We start from the raw sequence: 22,272 nt of genomic DNA, 5'->3' as shown, positions 1-22,272 counted from the left end.
ATTTCCTAGTGCCCGTGTGTCTTCTGGCGGGCCTGCTAGAGCTGGGCTGGCCACTTGCGCCCTTGCATTATGGGGCTTGGCGGCGCGTGATGGGCGAAGTGAAAGGCAAGGACGCGAGTGACGACAGAGAGGCTGGGCAGAGGAGATACGTCTGGTGGCAAGATGCGGTGGAGGATGTGTCTGCCGTCGTGGATGAGCCCGTGCGCGCGGTGTGTGCTGGGAGGGCTACAGAGGAGAGAATTGAGGAGGAGGGAAATGGGAGAGAGTACACGGCTGAGAGAGAACGGAAGTTGTGCAGCACGCCACCGGGATCTTCTCCTATTCCACGCTGGGTTCTTGCTATAATGTGTCGCTCAATTTACTGCTCTCTTGATTGAAGCTTTCTCACATGTAAGTAGTGGCCCATAGTTGGCTGGTTCGTGGGTCGGTGATGCGTCCCCTGATCTGGGGTCGATCGACCCAAATGGAGGATCGGGGACGAGGCCGGATCGAGAAGGATCGATGGGTTGGTCGCGACCCCGATCAATGGGTGCTGACTAAGCGAGCACGTGGAAATCACGCTCCACCACAAGACTGCCGCCGTTCATCCTTCCGCCATCTGCCATTCGCCTATCGGCGGTCGGCCGTCGAGCTCTCCGCTGCCTTATGCGACATCTCCCATCCCACTTCCATCTGACGATATGGCGTACGCGAGCGCCGCTTGAGAATCCGATGCTAGAGCGAGGAGAGCTCTGGATGATTAGTCCTCAAGATGGATCCACGGGGGACTATGTCCGCTCCATGGATTTGGGATTTCTATTTTGAGATGATTTGGGATAATTCCTGGAGCAGAATCGCTTGGTGTGAAAGAAAAAGGCAGATGGGAAAATCAAGGCGTACTCATCAGTACACTTGTGGCCCCATTTTTTTTAATCATTTTTGTTAGTAGTTGCTGAGATGGATGACAATTTAATGTAAAAATTTAGAGCAGACATAAAATTTTCTGGCTGGATTCTCGCTCCAATATTGGCAACTATGTCAGCACAGATTGTATTTTTTGAATGGAATGTCCAGATCTTTCCATCACATACCATGATCCAACGTATCGTACCGGGGTCGTTGACCAAAATTTCTTTGGACCGCGATACTCAACCCAGTCGACTCGAATTTCTCGCAACTATGCAGTTGGCAGCTCTGAAACGGTGTTAGGAAAATCAGCATGCTTGATCTTGCTATGGCATCGTGCAGAAGCTGATCAAATTTCCATGCTATCAAGTTATGGTTAGTTCAGTTTGCTAGAAAAATCACAGTGCTTCAAGAATTTGGCACTTGGTAGTACATCCATTGGAATCTCAACTCCCTAATGAAGCTTCCGTCTAAATGCACAATTGGCTCATAGAGTTTGCACAACATATTTCTTTCTGTAGCTGTTTTAATTAGCCAGGAAAAAAAGGTGTAGTGCTTATGTTATTTCAAACAAAAATGGCAGCAACCAAATGCAATTTTGAGTAGTACATGTTGAATAACGTGACCAACCAGCTACCCTTGAGGTGGTCTGCACATTTTCAAGCTATCTTCCTCTCAAGGTAGGATATTTAGTCTATTACTCTTTCAAGGAAAATGTAAAGATTTTGATGCCCAAAGGCTCAAGCTGTTCGTGTGGCTTTGATTGAGCAATATCCATGTGGTTTAACATGGGTATCTTGATGACTTCTATTCGGAAAATAGCGTGACGTTGTTAGTTGCCCAGCTGAAAATACATGTAGTCTTCATACAGTCTATAGTAATATTACTCTCCAGCGATCTGATCCAGTGCTACTTACTCGGCAATGTTCGCGATACTTTTTGTCTATCCATCAACCTCGGTTCATATATAAGACCCTATTTACATGTAGTGTAGGTATATACATGTTCTGTTAGTCAACTTTTGTTTACTGAACCGCTGGTCGTTTTTCTATTAATGAGTGTGACGCGGCCTTGTAACTAAGCAAAGTGATTCGAGGAGGAATTGGCAGATAGGTGGCTCCACCTCGACGTTGTTGACTTTTCAAACTTAGCGAACTAAAACATCTAAGTAGCTAGAGCTCCCACTGGACAGATCCGAGTGGGTCAATCACAATATCGACATGATGAACAACGGCCACTTCATTGCAAGCAAGGCGAAGATGAGGGAAGCTACACAAGGGTTGGTATATGGCATGGCTAGGACAGGTGTTGACGACCAAGATTGTTGTTGTCTGCAATGCACACCGCTTTATGCGTTGGCTAACCTATTAGTTGGGCTTCTTACACCATGTTTTGCTTAGCTAAATATTTGTGTGTGTTTGTGCTGCAGATGGTTTACAAGGAAAAATAGACAGATGCGACTGATTCGTTTTCTTCTTTCAGGGTGCCTACCACAAATACAACTATAGGCTCCGATATATATGTTTGTTCCTTTGTCCACCATTTAGACTAAAACATATATTTAGTAGAATAATCGATATAATATTGTTTGCTAACAGGCCACATGTTGTGATCAAATGGATGGAGTGTATTGAATTGCAAAACCAATGTCCTAGAAAATAAACAATAGAATTTCTAATAAAGCACTGGTTCAATTAAAACATTAACAATTCCTTTTGTGATTCGTTGGATCTAAATCGCAACAAATCTGTTTGGGTAACACGAATGGATTACTCAAATGTGTATACCAAAAGAAGCCGAGCCTATCACCTTGAGATTGACCATGCGTTGTGATCAAATAGATGGCCACCATCGACGAGGGCGAAAAGGAGGATAAGCACATGAATTGGATGTTGTGTGGAGATAGAGAATATGGAATAACACGGGGAGGGGTTTATCCATGAGCCATTAAGCCATGCTTATTAGGCTATGGTGTGTGGTAGTTAATTCTTCCGTTGCAACGCACGGGCCTTTTTGCTAGTCTTTCCCTAATAATAAAGCACGGATTGACTCCGTGGGTTTACCGTCACAATACGCTTCTTCCGGTAAGTTTACGCTTTCACTTTAAATTTAAAACATTCTTTCCCTAATAATAAAGCACGGATTGATTCCGTGGGTTCACCGTCACAATACGCTTCTTCCGGTAAGTTTACGCTTTCATTTTAAATTTAAAACATATACGTGAGGTGGTACTAATTCGAGGACCCACGTCATGTGCAATTGGATTTTCGTCCGTCCACCGTTTGAACGATCCAGCCCATGAGTTGGCACAGGCCCACCTATATCCTGGTTAAGATTTCTGGCGGCCCGAGAGGCAAAAAAATCTTCTTGGTGAGGGGAGTTGAATACTTTGTGTCACAAGTCACAACCAACTAAGCGTTGCGCTGCGTTTACAAAGTAATAATATCCCACCTCGCTCCTTTGAACCCAATCCCATCGACTTTTATACGCCAGCGGCCTCGATGCATCAGAAGTCAACAGGTGGGAAGCAGAAGCAAATGAATAGAGGTTTACAAATCCGCACGCACCATCGGATGCTTCCACGAAGAAATCGGATTAGCACAACCGGCGGTGTGTTCCGAGACAACGATTTACTGCTGACAATCAGCAGGAAGGTGAAACAACCTAAATATCTTCGGTGAAGAAAAGTCACAAGGTAGGAGGACATGCTCTTCTGCTCTCATGGCCAAGGAAAAAGGAAAGAACTGAAAGGTGTAGGGGAAGGAAGAGAGGGAGCAGGAGGTGCTGCTGTGGCGAGGCGCCAGCTTCGGTGGGTGGGCGGCGTGCACGAGGGCGTGGGAGGTGGATCGGGCGTTGAGCGTGTTGGAGGAGGAGGAGGCGCTCGGTGGTGGCCTCGATCCAGATCGGAAGCGGCGATGCAGCAACAGTCGTTGAGAGGGAAGCGGTGGGAGTCTGGGGTCAGACGAAACGCGTCACCCGCGCGAGATGGGCGGTGGACACCCGACCCGAGTGGGCTCTGGACACGGGAGCACTCCATTAAATCGACCAGGTTTGGTAATAATAATAAAACTAAGTAGATTTAGGAGGGACACGCTCCATTTACCAATAAAATCGCTTGACTCTCGCCATGCATGCATTTTTTTCTCTCCGAATCTACATTTTGTTTTCCTTTTTGAAGTTGGATATGCATCTATTTGTGTTTTTTGACGTACTCATATTAACTACATAGGTCAGGACACACACGGCAAAAATATATATGCCTGAGCGCCCAAAGAAGTAAATACAAAAATTGTCTCTCTGCGTTGTTGATTCCGGTTTATACGAGTGCATAATAAACCATCGGTGTCAAAACATAGACATTTACATGTCATGGCTATGGAGTTAATTATTCTTAATAAAGTTGTTGTTCCGGATTAGGAAGAAGATGCCATGCTTGATGTCCCTGAAAATGATCATGTTGAAGGTGGTTCGGATGAACGTGGCAACCATCTTATACATCCTTTTCACCCAAATATTAATGCTATCAAATAACATGAAACAATTGCATCGAGATAAAATTACTTTGAAAGTGTTGGACTTGGATATACGACATTTTTATTGTCTGCCCGTGGTTAATCTGCTCGTGTGGTATGCTTTGTCACTAGACATCAACAGAGTGAAGTCGGATGAATAACATGGTGTATATAGCAATGCTCTTACTTTAACATCATTTTACTGCTATCTAAATTGCTTCAAGGAAAAACATGATACTCTAGCATGCATACGACGCATATATTCTGATGCTTATGTCCAGCGTAATCCAATTTTAGTAAAGCATTCACTTTCTTAAAATAAATAAAAATTCACGTTTTACTAAAAAGCAAAAAATAAGAAGTGTATGCACATACTATTCCATGAGCCACTACTCTTCTATCATATGAAGAAAGCTAAGGTGGCTTCTTAACATTCAAAATTCAGACTTCAAAAAGTTATAATCAAGGTAATCTTATTATCGACGTTTATCAGAACTGAATGTAAAAAATGGAGCGTAATAGCACATGAATCATGTTTTGCGAGTTTTTATGCCCATTGCAACGCACATGCATTTATACTAGTAATAATAAAGCATGGATTAACTTTGTCAGGTTCACCGTCACAATACGCTTTCTTCTCATGTCATAATACGCTTTTATGATTTATATAGACAAAATCGTAATATAAACGAGGTGGTACTAATTTTGGTCCGCACGTCCTTGTGGAAGTTCAAAAAAAGATCCCTTGTTTATTTTCAACCGGGGATCCTCCCGAACCGGTATACGGGCGAGAGAAAAGAAAATAAAAATAGCCCAGCCAGCAGCACGACATGTCCTCCAATCCTGCAGCACCGCCGCCTCCTGCCTGCCCCGCCTCACCGAGCGCCACGGGCCACCCTCTCCGCCGAGCGCCGACACCGCCTACCCGCCTCCCATTGGGATCCCCAAGCGTCTGACCCCGGTCGCCTTTCATCGCCAGTACCTACAGATCCGGCTGCCCATCGCCTTCCCGGCTTCCCCGTCGGCTGCACCTCCCAGCGCCGCCACCCCCACCCCTGCCAAGCTCCGCCACTAGAGGATCTCCACCGCCTGGATCCACATCCCCATGGCCGGAACGGGTCCTCCTCGAGGAGCCGCGCATCCTCTGCCTGCTCGAACGCTGCACATATCATATGCTAGGTTGAATCCCACCGCCTACGACCGTCGCTGCCATCAGATCAGGGTAATGGACTTGAAGGTTGATATATCTTGAGTTGTCCCATTGTCATACTTAATTCAGGATTCAACTCAGGAGAGTGTATAGAACATGCAGGTTTGTATTGTTTCTAGTGTATGTTGGTCATGCATCGGATGTCACTCGGTTTCTAGGAATTTCAAGATGGCATGTAAGCTTCTCCTATTTGACGTATTTTTACTTTCTCGGAATCTCTTTATTAATACCAATGGTGATTTTATTTCTGCCTGATGACTTGTTGTCATATTGTTTTAGCAAAGAAACCAACAAACAAGGAGAGAAAACTTAAACAAGAGAGATGTATGAGGATGCCGGTGTCTCATCAAACATGTATTGTGTGAGGACACTCTTCATCCGACCTAATCTTGACGATCATCCGCAGGTACACACATACATGTTATTCCTTGCCGCCTCTTGGTTTAGTTCACATGTCTTGAATTACTTTGATCCTTTTGGTGACATCAAACTGGGTTGCATAGAAGTAACTGCTAACTGGGTTTGACCTTTGTGAGGAATCTACAACAACACTTCAAAACTCCGCAAGCTTACGCCTGACCACATGTCGGAACTCGATAATACAACAGTGTACGATGCACCAGAGGTTCCAATGGATATCTGTTGAAGCGATGTGGTCATTAGCACGTATGCTCACAATCTCCTGGTAGAGCATTTTCCCTTAAACGATGCTACTGTCACATGATGCATATCATGGTTTTGCTGGTTGGTAATTTGACCTGCACAACACTTGCTGATATTATCCTTTCCAGGATGCGGAATGATTCTTCAATTTGGGGTGCTAACTATGCTAGCTTCATATTGCTGAATGTAGGAGCTTATTTTTTTCTTGTTAGTTATTAAATGATATTGGGCAGGGAATCTGAATGAACTATTCTTTCTGATTCTTGGAGTTACATGTGTGATTGCTTAGACTCTTCTAATACTGTCATAGTCTTGTTGGTTGCTTGGCTGAAATAGTTTCTTATGGGCCTCGTTCTGGACCTGTTCCCACTTATGGGCCTTATTCATGTGTTTCCCTCACCTGCTATTTGAATGACATAATCCTTCAGATCTTTCCCAAGTTTGGTGTTAAAGCTAACACGACTCCTTCATGTAAATACAACTTTGAACGAAGGAAAGCAAGACAGGGCCGCCTTTATATCTTGGATCACTCCATAGCAGGGAGCAAGAGTGGCCACATCCGAGTTTAGATATTCAGTCACTGTTTTGCAATCCATCCCAAGCTCCACGGGTCCTCTGAAAACTTTTGCCAGAGCATGTAGCCAAACCAGGGCTTCCTGGGCTTCATCTTCCTCCACACTATCGAAAACTGGTAACTGACAGTATGTCGACAGATACACTTAGCCTCTGTAATCCCTGGCTACAGCCCCCACCCATCCCGGCCACTGATCTGCTAAAAACTTGCGTCAGTGTTCAACTAGGCTGAGCCCTATTAGGGTGGAGTCCACTGTATGGGTGGCAGTGAAAGAGGTATTTATGTGGTAAACGACGGGGACAGTTGTTCCTTTCCCTTCTCTGAACTCTTCTTTTCCATCGCATCGCCCATCTCTTGCTCGTACTTCTGCAGGAAGCTGACAGAGTGCAGGACATATTCTTTTCCTAGATGGACTACTACAACGCACGGGCATTTTCACAAAGAGAACATAGGGATTTTAAGTTTTTTATAGCATGCACTGGAGGCTGTAGAGTTAAGTTTTTGTACATTTTGTGAATCATTTTGTTCCATATTGTAACGTCCGGATAATCAAGCTACAGTAACCTCTGCTAATGATGCCTCGTCACCACTCTTATTGTTGTGAACCTCGCGATGATTCAATCCCATTCGAATTCAAATTTCAAAATCAAAGCAAACAATAAAAGTTTTTCAAAATTTAAAGCAAAAGTGTTCGGGAGATGCCATATTTTACATAGGTCAATATGGTGTAATAAACACAATTTTATAGACTGCCTAAGTATTTTAAAATAAATAAAGACAGAAAAGGAAAATAAATAAAAGAAAAAAAACTAAACTAACAAAAAAAAAGGAGAAAGCCCCCCCCGCTGGGCCAAGTGGCCCAGCTGGCCTTAGCCGACCGAACGGGCCGCCAGGCCGGCCCAGCTGTAACGCCCGGATAATCTTGCTACAGTAATCCCACGCTAATCATGGCACGTCATCCCGATTACTGTTGCTAACCTCGCAACGATCCGAAACCGTTCAAATTCAAATTCAAATTACAATTAACAATAAAAGTTTTCAAAAACTAAAACAAAAATGTTCGGGGGTTGCAGAATATTGCACTGGTAATTATAGTGTAGTCAACACATTTTAAGAACTGCCTAAGTATTTTAGAATGAATTAAAAACAAAAGGAGAAAATAAATAAAAGAAAAAGACAAAACCTAACAAAAAAAAAGAGGGGCAACCCACTGGGCTCCGGCCCAGCAGGCCACCAGGCCAGCCGACCGGCCCACCCCGTTCCCACATAACCCCCCCGGAACCCTAGCCCGACCCCCACTTCCCCCCCCCACTCCGAAAATATCTCCCTCCCCCCCCATCTCTCCCGATTGGATCGGGAGGAGACGGCCACCCCGACGCCGTCGTTGCCGGCCCCGCCGATCGCCTCCTCGTCCTCCTCCTCGCCGGTCTTCCCCGACCGCCCCCGAGCCCGCTGCCCCGTTGCCCTACTCCCCCTCCTCCCCGTGAGCTTCCCCCTTCGCCCTCCTCTCCCCCTAGGTCGCCTCGGCCGTCGCCGCTCGACGCGCTCCGGCGCCACCGTCCCGCGCCGGGCCGTCCGCCCCCGGCCCCTCCCGCTTCCGTGCGGCTCCCCTGCCCGCCTCCTCCCCCCCCCTGCGCACGCGCCGCATCGCCCGCGCCCCGCGCGTGGACTCGCCCGCTCTGCTTCCCCCGCTCGGCTCCTCCACGACCTTGCTCCGCGCTGCTCCTCCTCCTCCCCCCCTGCTCGACGCGCCACCGCGCGCGCCCGGCGCTCGTCGCCGTGGCCACCGTGCGCGTGCGCCCCGTGCACGCCTCGCCGTCCCGCTCGTCGCGCCCGACCCTCCTCTTGTCGTGCTGCCGCGGCTCCGCCGCCCCCCCAACCGCTGCTGGCCCGCGCCGCGGCCAACCCCTCTCCGTCGACGCCCCGGCTCCGGCCGCTCCGGCCGCCGCGGCCGACGACTCCCCTGGCCGGTGCCCTGCTGCGTTGGGTCAGGGGCTCGGCCCGCTAACGGGCGCCCCGTAGCTCCTGCACCCGCGCGCCCATGCGCCCGACCCGTTAAGGCCCCCTGGGGCCACTGACAGGGGGGCCCACGCCCCAGAACGTTTTATTAAAAAAAAAGGAATTAAAATTAATATAATAAAAATAATTAATTAATTAATTAATTAAGGAATTAATTAAGTTAATTAATCATAATTAGATTAATCAAATTAACTAATTAGTCTAATTAAACTGTGATTAGTTTAGCTAAAACCTGATTAACCTAAACAGGGTATGACAGGTGGGTCCCACTGGACCCACATGTCAGTTTGACCCAGTCAACTCTGTTGACTGCTGACGTCAGCATGACATCATGCTGATGTCATTTATTTTTTTCGAATTAATTAAATAATTAATTAAATTTCCAGAAATTAATAAAATCTTTAGAAAATCATATCTTTTAATCCGTAACTCGGATTAAAATATTTTCAACATGAAAGTTGCTCAGAACGACGAGACGAACCGGATACGCAGCCCGTTCGTCCGCCACGCACCTCCCTAACCTATCGAACTCGCAACTTTCCCCCTCCGGCTCCTCTGCCCGAAAACGCGAAACACCGGGGATACTTTCCCGGATGTATCCCCCTTCACCGGTATCACCTACTACCGCGTTAGGGCACCTCTAACGTCGTTACTTGTCTGTCATGCATCACTATGCATATGCTTGCTTATATATTTATTGTTTCCCCCCCCTCTTCTCTCGATAGACACCGAGACCGACGCCGCTACTACCCAGTACGACTACGGAGTTGACGATCCTCTCTCTTGCCAGAGCAACCAGGCAAGCCCCCCCTTTGATCACCAGATACGCCTACTCTTCTCTATACTGCTTGCATTAGAGTAGTGTAGCATGTTACTGCTTCCCGTTAATCCTATACTGATGCATAGCCTGTCCTTGCTACTACTGTTGTTACCTTTACCTGCAATCCTAATGCTTAGTATAGGATGCTAGTTTATCATCAGTGGCCCTACATTCTTGTCCGTCTGCCATGCTATACTATCGGGCCGTGATCACTCGGGAGGTGATCACGGGTATATACTATATACTTTATACATGATACATGTGGTGACTAAAGTCGGGTCGGCTCGAGGAGTACCCGCGAGTGATTCACGGATTGGGGGCTGAAAGGACCTTTGTCCACGGCCCTCTGTGTGGATCTTTGTGGCGGAGCGACAGGGCAGGTTCGAGACCACCTAGGAGAGAGGTGGGCCTGGCCCTGGTCGGCGTTCGCGATACTTAACACGCTTAACGAGATCTTGGTATTTGATCTGAGTCTGGCCATGGTCTATACGCACTAACCATCTACGCGGGGACAGTTATGGGCACTCGACGTCGTGGTATCAGCCGAAGCCTTCGTGACGTCAGCGACTGAGTGGGCTGCGCGCCGGATTGGACTGGAACGCCATAGGCTAGGTCTGCTTCCGGCCGCGTCGCAACGTGCAGGTGTGCAAGGGCGATGGGCCCAGACCCCTGCGCCATAGGATTTAGACCGGCGTGCTGACCTCTCTGTTGTGCCTAGGTAGGGCTGCGACGTGTTGATCTTCCGAGGCCGGGCATGACCCAGAAAAGTGTGTCCGGCCAAATGGGATCGAGCGTGTTGGGTTATGTGGTGCACCCCTGCAGGGAAGTTATATTCGAATAGCCGTGTCCCTCGGTAAAAGGACGACGGAGTTGTACCTTGACCTTATGACAACTAGAACCGGATACTTAATAAAACACACCCTTCCAAGTGCCAGATACAACCGGTGATCGCTCTCTCACAGGGCGACGAGGGGAGGATCATCGGTTAGGATTATGCTATATGATGCTACTTGGAGGACTTCAGTCTACTCTCTTCTACATGCTGCAAGACGGAGGCTGCCAGAAGCGTAGTCTTCGAAAGGATAGCTATCCCCCTCTTATTCCGGCTTTCTGCAGTTCAGTCCACATATAATAGCCTTATCCCAGTTGATACCAATGCATACATATGTAGTGTAGCTCCTTGCTTGCGAGTACTTTGGATGAGTACTCACGGTTGCTTTCTCCTTCTTTTCCCTCTATCCCTTCTACCTGGTTGTCGCAACCAGATGGAGCCCAGGAGCCAGACGCCACCGTCGACGACGACTCCTGCTACACCGGAGGTGCCTACTACTACGTGCTGCCCGCTGACGACGACCAGGAGTAGTTTAGGAGGATCCCAGGCAGGAGGCCTGCGCCTCTTTCGATCTGTATCCCAGTTTGTGCTAGCCTTCTTAAGGCAAACTTGTTTAACTTATGTCTGTACTCAGATATTGTTGCTTCCGCTGACTCGTCTATGATCGAGCTCTTGTATTCGAGCCCTCGAGGCCCCTGGCTTGTAATATGATGCTTGTATGACTTATTTTATTTGTAGAGTTGTGTTGTGATATCTTCCCGTGAGTCCCTGATCTTGATCGTACACGTTTGCGTGTATGATTAGTGTAAGTCAAATCGGGGGCGTCACAAGTTGGTATCAGAGCCGACTGCCTGTAGGAATCCCCCTTCCACACTCCTTGGCCGAAGTCGAGTCTAGACATTGCAAAACTTTTACTAACATGGCTGTGCCTTACGGGCCCACGTCGCCATCGGGTGGATACTAGGATCTTTTACTCCTCGACCTTTACTCTGGGACTCTGAACTCTCTTCTACTTGGGTTAAACGAATTTACCAACTCTGACACTAGGATCCCGTTACGACATTCACCCCAAAGTTGGATAAGCCCTAGTTATTCTTTAGAGTAGTACTTGAACATTATCCACATTGTCATTTGACTCCTGTGAAAACATCTTTGTTTTCAGATGGAACCCACGAGGCAGGTCGTGCGCCACACGACGGCCATTGGTGCCTCAGGATCACCTGCTGTGTTGGTTGAGATGATGACCTATCTGGGTTATCGCTGGCACCCTGAGTACACCGTCTATGAGGAGTATCAGGACTTCAACCAGGAGCAGTACCGTGCCATCATCCACCTCTACTCTTGGGAGTATGACTCCACTACCGTGCTGCACACTGCTCATGGTGTTGGAGTGACTATCGATATGGCGGTCCACGATGCTGCTTATGCTGCTCTGACACGTCTCCGTGGAGAGTATCAGGAGTTGGATACCTCCCCCTTCAGGCACATTGCTATCGCATCCGATGTTGGTGCGGAGGGTTACTACACTGCTGCCTACTCCACTGTCACCCGAGAGCCCTTCTACCATCAGAACCTGGTTCTGCATGCTGATGGGCTGGATCGAGCTAACCGAGCTCTTCGCCACGAGTTGTACACCACTCGTCAGCACCTCTACCGTGCTCTGACGATGTTGCACCCCTTCGTCTGTCGCGTTCTGCTATCTACCCAGCCAGGACCATGATGCCACAGGGTGTCGGTTGGCCAGAGGTGGGAGGCTACTCTCCCGCACTTGGTCCTCTTCTGCCACTTGAGCGTCAGGTTCTGCACCAGAGTACCCGCGGACCCCAGGTTGCCGACGTGGTGTACCCGATGCCACACTACCAGCTTTCAGGCTACAGCTACCTCCGCAGTACCGCGTGGGACTGATGTAGACTTGCTTGTTAGTGTTAGATGCATTCGCCGCGAGCCTGCGTGCCGCCTGTGATGTCTTAGTCTATGTACCAGACTCTGTGTAACGAACTCCATGCATGATCTCTTTTGTAAGATATGCCGACTACTATGTAGTATCTATCGTGCTGCTTTCGTTGTGCATGTTTCATCATGAATGATTCTCGTCTTTGCACATTTCTCAATACTGAACTACCCCTGTTATATATTAGCAGGATGGTTAGACCAGGTGGTCGTGGTCGTGGTCGTGGTGGCAACGCCCCACCACCGCCTGAGTACATGGCTGGGATGATGCAACAGTTTGAGCTGAACCGTCAGTTCATGGAGAATATTATGGCTCAGTTTCCTCGCCCCAATATGAACCAGCAGCCAACCCAAGTAACTCTGCAGGATTTCATGCGCCTGAACCCAACTGTGTACCGCAGCTCAACTCAGCCTCTGGATGCTGATGACTGGCTCCGTGACATCACCTATGAGATGGAGTCTGCTGATGTAGCCCCTGCCAGCTATGTCACCTTTGCTTCCTTCTTCCTGAAAGGACCCGCAGCTCAATGGTGGGATAGCCACAGGCGTACTCTGCCAGCTGGAACAATCATCACCTGGCCAGACTTCCAAGCTGCCTTCCGTGCTCGCTTCATTCCTCAGGGAGTCATGGACCGGAAGAAGCGTGAGTTCCGCAATCTCACCCAAGGCAACAAAACTGTGGAAGCTTACCAGCGGGAGTTTCTTGACTTGTCCCGCTATGCTGAAGAAGACATTGCAACTGATGCACGCAGACAGGAGAAGTTCCGGGATGGCCTTCAAGCTGACATCAAACTCGCACTTCTAGTGCATGATTTTGCTGATTTCGCCACTCTGGTGAACAAAGCCATCAATGTCGAAACTGGTCTGCAGGAATACCAGAGCTCTCACAAGCGCAGCCGTGACACGGGCTCATCTTCGGGCCCGTCCTCGCAGAAGCGCAAGATATGGATCCCCAACAGCATGTACCAGCCGGATGCACCTGCCCCAAGGCAGTCCTATGCTGCACCTCGTCTGCCTGCTCCTCCAACTAGGCAGACAAGACTTCCAGCTCCACCACCACAAGCTCCTGTTCCCACTCCCAATAATGGCCTCTGCTACAAGTGTGGTCAGCCAGGTCACCGTGCTAGGGATTGCAATCAAAACCAGAATCAACTGGCCCTCCCAGCAACTGGCCGTGGAAGCAACCAGCCTCGCAACAACAGTGCCAAGTCTTATGGTCGTGTTCATGCCAACCATGTTGATCTCAATGAAGTTCTAGACCAGCCTGCTACCGTGATGGGTACACTCCTCGTAAACTCAGTACCTGCATCTGTTTTATTCGATTCAGGGGCATCGCATTCATTCATGTCAGAAGATTTTGCATACAAGCATGACGTTAAATGTGAGGAGATGAACACTTCGGTATTGGTAAAAACCCCCGTGGGACAATGTCAAACCTCACTGGTTGGCATCGATGTCCCCGTGGAAATCGAAGGGCTGGAATTCTATGCCTCTCCCATTATCCTGAAGTCGTCTAACATCGACCTCATTCTGGGAATGGATTGGTTGAAAGCGCATACTGCTTCTATAGTTTGCGCCACCAAGGTCGTCCATCTGCTACACCCTTCTGACGAAATAATAGCTTACCAAGCTCATCTAGTTCAGGACGCCGAGGCACGACTTTATGCCTTGAACGCGTTGAACGCTGCACCACTCGAGGGCATTGAAAACATTCCCGTCGTTCGTGAATTCCAAGACGTCTTCCCAGAAGAACTTCCAGGGATTCCTCCTGCTAGAGCTGTCGAATTCATCATCGACTTGAAACCCGGCACTACCCCTATAGCTAAACGACCCTACAAGATGCCGCCGCATGAACTCATTGAGCTTAAGGAGGAAATCGACAAATCTCTTGTCAAAGGTTTCATTCGCCCAAGTTGCTCTCCTTGGGGAGCACCTTCTCTCTTTGTTAAGAAGAAGGATGGGACAAACCGATTAGTCCAAGACTACCGTCCTATAAACCAAGCTACCATTCAGAATAAATATCCTCTTCCTCGAATCAATGATCTTTATGATCAACTGGCTGGCTCATCAGTGTTCTCCAAACTCGACTTGAGGTTGGGTTACCACCAGATCCGTGTTCGTGAAGAGGACATCCCAAAAACCGCCTTCGTGACTCGGTATGGATCATATGAGTACACCGTCATGTCATTCGGCTTAACGAATGCTCCCGCCACCTTCTCTCGTCTGATGAATTATATATTCATGGATTACCTCGACAAGTTCGTCGTGGTTTATCTGGACGATATCCTTGTATTTTCCAAGAACGAGGAAGAACATGCTGGACATCTGCGTCTTGTGCTAGAGAAGCTTCGAGAACATCAACTGTATGCTAAGTATTCCAAGTGTGAATTCTGGCTCCCCGAAGTAACCTATCTTGGGCATGTCATCTCCAAGGATGGTATTGCCGTCAACCCTGAACGAGTTCAGGCTATACTCGATTGGACTCCTCCGAAGAATGTGAAGCAAGTCCGAAGTTTTCTCGGTCTCACCAGCTATTGCCGTCGATTCGTCGAGAACTTCTCCAAGATTGCCAGGCCTCTAACTAATTTGTTGCATAAGGGTGTCAAGTTCGACTAGACAGACAAGTGTCATGAAAGTTTCCAGGCGCTCAAAGACAAGTTGACTTCTGCCCCCGTACTTGCTCCACCTGATACTAAGAAGGACTTCGTCATTTACTGCGACGCTTCCCGTCAAGGATTAGGCTGTGTCCTAATGCAAGAGCGCAGAGTGATTGCTTATGCCTCTCGTCAACTGCGCCCTCACGAAGAAAACTACCCGGTTCACGACCTCGAGCTTGCTGCTGTCATTCATGCACTGAAGCAGTGGTGACATTACCTTCTCGGTAATCGTTGCGAGATCTTCACCGACCATCAAAGTCTGAAGTATCTGTTTACTCAGCCAGATTTGAACCTACGCCAGCAAAGATGGATGGAGACTGTTGCAGACTTTGACGTGGGTATATCCTATACCCCCGGCAAGGCTAATGTAATGGCTGATGCCTTGAGCCGCAAGTCTTACTGCAACCACCTCCAGGTCCACAAAGTTCAGCCCTCTCTTGCCGAAGAATTTAGAAGGCTGAACCTCCATATTGTTCCCCCGGGATCACTCGCTCCCCCTCCCGAAGGTTTCCCCAAACAGAACCTCCATGTTGTTTCCAAGGGTTCTCTCAATACCCTAGTTGCGAAACCAGATCTTGTGGACACCATCAAATGGATACAGAAGTGTGACGATGAAGTCCTCAAGATTAAGCACGACCTCAAAAGGGGAAAGCCCTCATTCTTCACGATCGCCGACGATGGCGCCTTGTATTTCAAAGGCCGCTTAGTGGTACCATGTTCGAAGAAAAACCTGGATAAGACTAAAAGGGTTATGCAAGAAGCCCATGATACGCCTCTGTGCATCCATCCTGGTAGTACAAAGATGTACCAGGATATTCGTCAAAGATTCTGGTGGTCTAATATGAAGCAGGACATTGCTCGTTATGTTGCTGAGTGTGACGTTTGTCGCCGAATCAAAGCAGAGCATCAAAGGCCTGCTGGAACTCTGCAACCTATCTCTATTCCTGAATGGAAATGGGACCATGTTGAAATGGACTTCGTCACCGGATTTCCCAAATCGCAGAAAGGTAATGATGCTATTCTTGTCGTCATTGACCGGCTTTCCAAAGTTGCCCATTTTCTGGCAGTCAAAGAGACAATCACTGCTAGTCAGCTTGCTACTCTCTACATGTCCAGAATTGTTTCACTTCACGGTATTCCACTGGTTATCAGTTCGGACCGTGGCAGCTTATTCACCTCAAGATTCTGGGCAAGTTTCCAAGAAGCTATGGGGACTCATCTGTCGTTCAGTACTGCGTTCCATCCTCAGTCGCAAGGGCAAGTTGAACGTGTCAACCAAGTTCTCGAAGACATGCTTCGAGCTTGTGTAATCTCATTCGGCAAGAAATGGGAGGAATCTCTTCCATATGCCGAGTTCTCTTATAATAATAGCTATCAAGCTAGTCTGAAGATGTCCCCCTTCGAAGTGCTTTATGGATGAAAGTGTCGAACCCCTCTGAACTGGTCAGAAACTGGGGAGCGTCCACTCTTTGGTCCGGATATTATCCAACAGGCCGAAGAACAAGTTCGCATTATTCGCGAGAATCTCAAGACTGCTCAGTCACGTCAGAAAAGTCAGTATGACCGTCATCACCAAGACATGGTCTATCAACCTGGCGAAAAGGCTTATCTTCGAGTTACACCAATGAAGGGTGCACACCGCTTCGGGATCAAAGGAAAGTTAGCTCCCCGCTATATTGGTCCTTTCACTATTCTCGAAAGGCGTGGAAAAGTGGCATATCAACTGGAGCTTCCGCCGAACCTTTCTCAGGTTCACGATGTGTTCCACGTGTCACAACTCCGACGCTGCTTCAAGGACCCAATCCGAGCAGTGGACCATGAAGTGCTCGAATTGCAACAGGACCTCTCCTATAAAGAGCATCCGGTCCGCATTCTCGACCAAGCTGAACGCCGCACCCGTCAGAAGGCGATCAAGTTCCTCAAGGTCCAGTGGTCGAATCACTCTGAAGACGAAGCCACCTGGGAACGCGAGGATCGTCTTCGCGATGAATACCCTGCACTGTTTCCTCCTACCTCCTAAATCTCGGGACGAGATTTCTTGTAGTGGAGGAGATTTGTAACGCCCGGATAATCAAGCTACAGTAACCTCTACTAATGATGCCTCGTCACCACTCTTACTGTTGTAAACCTCGCGATGATTCAATCCCATTCGAATTCAAATTTCAAAATCAAAGCAAACAATAAAAGTTTTTCAAAATTTAAAACAAAAGTGTTCGGGAGATGCCATATTTTACATAGGTCAATATGGTGTAATAAACACAATTTTATAGACTGCCTAAGTATTTTAAAATAAATAAAGACAGAAAAGGAAAATAAATAAAAGAAAAAAAACTAAACTAACAAAAAAAAAGGAGAAAGCCCCCCCCGCTGGGCCAAGTGGCCCAGCTGGCCTCAGCCGACCGAACGGGCCGCCAGGCCGGCCCAGCCGGCCTCCCCATTAACCCCCACCCCTTGCCCCGAAAACCCTAACCGCACCCCACTCCTCCCCCACGTCGCCACTCCCCGCCCCTCCCCCGATCCGATCTGGATCGGGGCCCGTCGCGCCCTGCGTTCGACACCGACGACACAGCCCCCCCCCCCACCGCCGTCGTTGCCCGTGGCCCACGCCGGGGCCGCCTCTCACCGCAGCCGCTGGACCTCGTCGTCCCCGTCCTCAGCCCCGACGACCGCGCACGGCGCCGCCCTCGCCGGATTCGTCAAGCCCTTCCTCGCCGGACTGCCTCCGCGACGAACTCCCTCACGCCTCGACGCCCCCACTCCCCTTCAACGCCGGTGAGGACCCCGGTCCTCCTCTCTGCCCTCTACACGTGCTGTCAGTGAGCCCTGCTGGCTCGCGCCCACGGCGGCCTCGCCTCCGTCCCATGCCCACGATTCGCCCCCCGCCCCGCAGCTTCGTGCTACAGGAGGTGCCGCTCGCGCTCCCCGCCGTGGCCATCGCCCGCACTGGCGCCCTGGCCGCGCGCCCGCATCGACCGAGCCCCGCCTGACCCCCGCGGCCAAGCCACCGGCTGGCCTTCCCTGCACCGCCGCACACCCCGCGCCTCCCCGTTCGCTCCCTGCTCATCCCGCTCCGGCAACGCCCACGTCTGCCTGGCCCCGCCGCCGCCCTTGCCTGCTCGACACCGCCGCTCGCCGGTACGGGCCGGTCCTCCCCCGACCTCGTCGGCCCCGCCCCGGGCTGTCGTACCTGTCGTCGCCTCGTGCGCCCTTGGGCGTGCGCCCGCTCGGGCTGGCGCCCGACGCCCATCTCCACCCCAGCACCCGTTAGCCCGAACCGCTGTGGCCCCTTTGGCCCAATGACACAGGGGCCCACGCCCCAGAACTTTATTAAAAAAAAGAATTAAAAATATAATAATAATAAAAATGATTAATTAATTAATTAATTAATTAAGGAATTAATTAAGTTAATTAATTATAATTAGATTAACCTAATCACTAATTAACCTAATTAACTGTTAGTTAATTAAAACAGAGTATGACGAACGGGACCCACCTGTCAGGTTGACTTGGTCAACTGCTGACGTCATGCTGACGTCATGATGACGTCAGCAGACACTATTCTGGATAATGTTGATTAAATTAAATAAATAAATCCTAAAAATGATTTAAATCTTTTAAAATTTATATAAAATAAACCGTAACTCGGATGGAGAAACTTTGTACATGAAAGTTGCTCAGAACGACGAGACGATTCCGGATACGCAGCCCGTTTATCCACCACACATTCCTAGCATAGCGAACACACAACTTTCCCCCTCCGGTTCACCGGTCCGAAAACGCGAAACACCGGGGATACTTTCCCGGATGTCATCCCCCTTCACCAGTATCACCTACTACCGCGTTAGGGCACCTCTAACGCCGTTACTTGTCATATCATGCATCACTATGCATCTGTTTGCTTAAATATTTATTGTTTCTCCCCCCTCTTCTCTCGCTAGACACCGGGACCGACGCCGCTGCTACCCAGTACGACTACGGAGTTGACGATCCCTCTCTCTTGCCAGAGCAACCAGGCAAGCCCCCCCTTTGATCACCAGATATCGCCTACTCTTCTCTATACTGCTTGCATTAGAGTAGTGTAGCATGTTACTGCTTCCCGTTAATCCTATACTGATGCATAGCCTGCCCTTGCTACTACTGTTGTTACCTTTACCTGCAATCCTAATGCTTAGTATAGGATGCTAGTTTATCATCAGTGGCCCTACATCCTTGTCCGTCTGCCATGCTATACTATCAGGCCGTGATCACTCGGGAGTTGATCACGGGTATATACTATATACTTTATACATGATACATGTGGTGACTAAAGATGGGTCGGCTTGAGGGGCACCCGCGAGTGGTGTTTTGAGGCGGAGCGGCAGGGCAGGTTCCGACCACCTAGGAGAGAGGTGGGCCTGGCCCTGGTCGGCGTTCGCGGATACTTAACACGCTTAACGAGATTTGGGTATTTGATCTGAGTCTGGCCATTTGGTCTATACGCACTAACCATCTACGCGGGAGTAGTTATGGGTATCCCGGCGTCGTGGTATCAGCCGAAGCCTTCGTGACGTCAGCGACTGAGTGGCGCGCGCCGGATTGGAACGTAAGCCTGCTCTTGTATTAAGGGGGCTAGTTCTGCTTCCGGCCGTGTACGCAACGTGCAGGTGTGCTAAGGGCGATGGGCCCAGACCCCTGTGCGCTTAGGTTTAGACCGGTGTGCTGACCTCTCTGTTGGTCTAGGTGGGGCTGCGACGTGTTGATCTTCCGAGGCCGGGCATGACCCAGGAAAGTGTGTCCGGCCAAATGGGATCGAGCGTGTTGGGGTATGTGGTGCACCCCTGCAGGGAAGTTAATCTATTCGAATAGCCGTGATCTTCGGTAACAGGACGATTTGGAGTTGTACCTTGACCTTTTGACAACTAGAACCAGATACTTAATAAAACACACCCTTCCAAGTGCCAGATACAACCGGTGATCGCTCTCTCACAGGGCGACGAGGGGAGGATCATCGGTTAGGATTATGCTATACGATGCTACTTGGAGGACTTCAGTCTACTCTCTTCTACATGCTATAAGACGGAAGCTGCCAGAAGCGTAGTCTCCGACAGGATTAGCTATCCCCCTCTTATTCTGGCATTCTGCAGTTCAGTCCACCGATATGGCCTTTACACATATACCCATGCATATGTAGTGTAGCTCCTTGCTTGCGAGTACTTTGGATGAGTACTCACGGTTGCTTTCTCCTTCTTTTCCCTCTATCCCTTCTACCTGGTTGTCGCAACCAGATGTTGGAGCCCAGGAGCCAGACGCCACCGTCGACGACGACTCCTACTACACCGGAGGTGCCTACTACTATGTGCTGCCCGCTGATGACGACCAGGAGTAGTTAGGAGGATCCCAGGCAGGAGGCCTGCGCCTCTTTCGATCTGTATCCCAGTTTGTGCTAGCCTTCTTAAGGCAAACTTGTTTAACTTATGTCTGTACTCATATATTGTTGCTTCCGCTGACTCGTCTATGATCGAGCTCTTGTATTCGAGCCCTCGAGGCCCCTGGCTTGTAATATGATGCTTGTATGACTTATTTTATTTGTAGAGTTGTGTTGTGATATCTTCCCGTGAGTCCCTGATCTTGATCGTACATGTTTGCGTGTATGATTAGTGTACGATTAAATCGGGGGCGTCACACATATTCTCTTAGTGTATATAATCTAACTATAGAAGGTTATTTACTATCTGCAAATTTGCCTTTTCCATTGCTGATCATGTCCTCTCTGTCACTTACATCCTTATGTTAAGAGTGTAGTGATCTAATGATTATTCAGAAGGGATGTGCATGTTCCTAGATGCATAGCTTTTCTTATGTACTCCCTTTGTTCCTAAATATTTATCTTTTTAGATATTTCAAATGGACTACCACATACGGATGTATATAGTCATATTTTAGAGTGAAGATTCACTCATTTTGCTCCGTATATAGTCACTTGTTGAAATCTCTAGAAAGACAAATATTTAGGAACGGAGGGAGTAGATTTTCATTACACTGAGATTTTTTTTAAGGGATAACAATGGTATTTAAGATAGTTTTTTTGTAGTTATTTTGTAGAATTCTCAAACTGAAATCCAAACAAAGCATACCTTCAAAGGCCATCATAATGGCACTTAAAATAAATGCTAATCTGCATTCATGCGGCAATCTGGTGCCCATTCTTCTGGTGATTTGGTCAAAGCTACAACCAAGCAAAGATATTTTACATGCTATAAGAACTAAGTTATGGATTTTTGTGTTCCCAGGTCTATAATATGCGTGCTCTCCTGGTTCCCTGCAAGCTCTTTTGGCCATGACCTCAAGTTCTGCAGCTAGGCCGTGAATGTGTTGGTCCTTCTCACCGTCCACTGATGATGGTGCCCAAGAGAAGTCAGGGAAGGAGAAAAGGATGTTGCTATCGCGTGGTCGTCGGAACAACTTGCCATGGACACAGCCATGCACTGGATGCCATCGACAGCTAGTCGTGGATGAGCACCTCGCCGCCTCTGCAAAATATGGATGCACGGGATTCTGCTACTAACATTGGGGAGTGTGTACTGTTGCGGTGCTGTGACATATACACTCTATGGAAGAAACCCCTGTTTGATTTACAGGGGATGCTGATTTGGAATCTACTTTTGACAGATCAATCTGGTTTGTTGGCTGCTGGGTGGCTTCATGTGACGCCGCAGTGCACTAGGGAGAGGTACCGAGGTCCCTAGAGCTACATGTATGTACCGTAATATTTCTTCTTTCGATTTTGACGTTCAATATTGACTCCTTGATCCCGTTTCTTAGGGTTCATGATTGGCAATTGGTCGTGGGCAATGGAACTAAAATGTCTACTGAATGTTCATGGATATCTTAAAAGGAGAACAATTCATACTTTAGATGTACATCATATTTGATGCATCAGTCTAATCTGTAGTTCAAATTACAGTGTATGATTTGTTTGGATAATATATATATATATATATATAATGGAGCCGTCTAAGTTGGACAGTTGGACATGAAATTACAATGTACAATTTAAATACAACTTGCTAATTCAATTTTACTTATTTTATAAACTCTTTAATAATAATTCTAAACAGCATAATAATCTAGACAATATTTTCCAAAGGATGTTTTTTACATCTTCCTATAT

The 22,272-nt window shown here is 48.4% G+C and overlaps 1 long non-coding RNA gene across 6 annotated transcripts; it reads left to right on the top strand.

Annotated features, from left to right (window-relative positions):
- Positions 1-5,187: 5,187 nt before the first annotated feature.
- On the top strand, positions 5,188-22,064 carry LOC125508819. Of its 6 annotated transcripts, none has more exons than XR_007283778.1 (5): positions 5,188-5,619; positions 5,701-5,782; positions 5,887-6,292; positions 6,399-7,336; positions 21,392-22,064. It is a non-coding gene; the product is annotated as an uncharacterized LOC125508819 (long non-coding RNA). The 6 variants fall into 6 exon arrangements; XR_007283774.1 differs by having other exon boundaries at positions 5,887-7,336; positions 21,392-21,831; positions 21,924-22,064; XR_007283776.1 differs by having other exon boundaries at positions 5,887-7,336; positions 21,392-21,855; positions 21,924-22,064.
- Positions 22,065-22,272: the final 208 nt, after the last annotated feature.

The sequence above is a fragment of the Triticum urartu genome, chromosome 5, assembly GCF_003073215.2.
Source record: "Triticum urartu cultivar G1812 chromosome 5, Tu2.1, whole genome shotgun sequence".
NCBI classification, from domain to species: Eukaryota; Viridiplantae; Streptophyta; class Magnoliopsida; order Poales; family Poaceae; genus Triticum; species Triticum urartu.
Note: the sequence above shows the minus strand (reverse complement) of the source record. Positions and strands in the feature narration are given on the sequence as shown.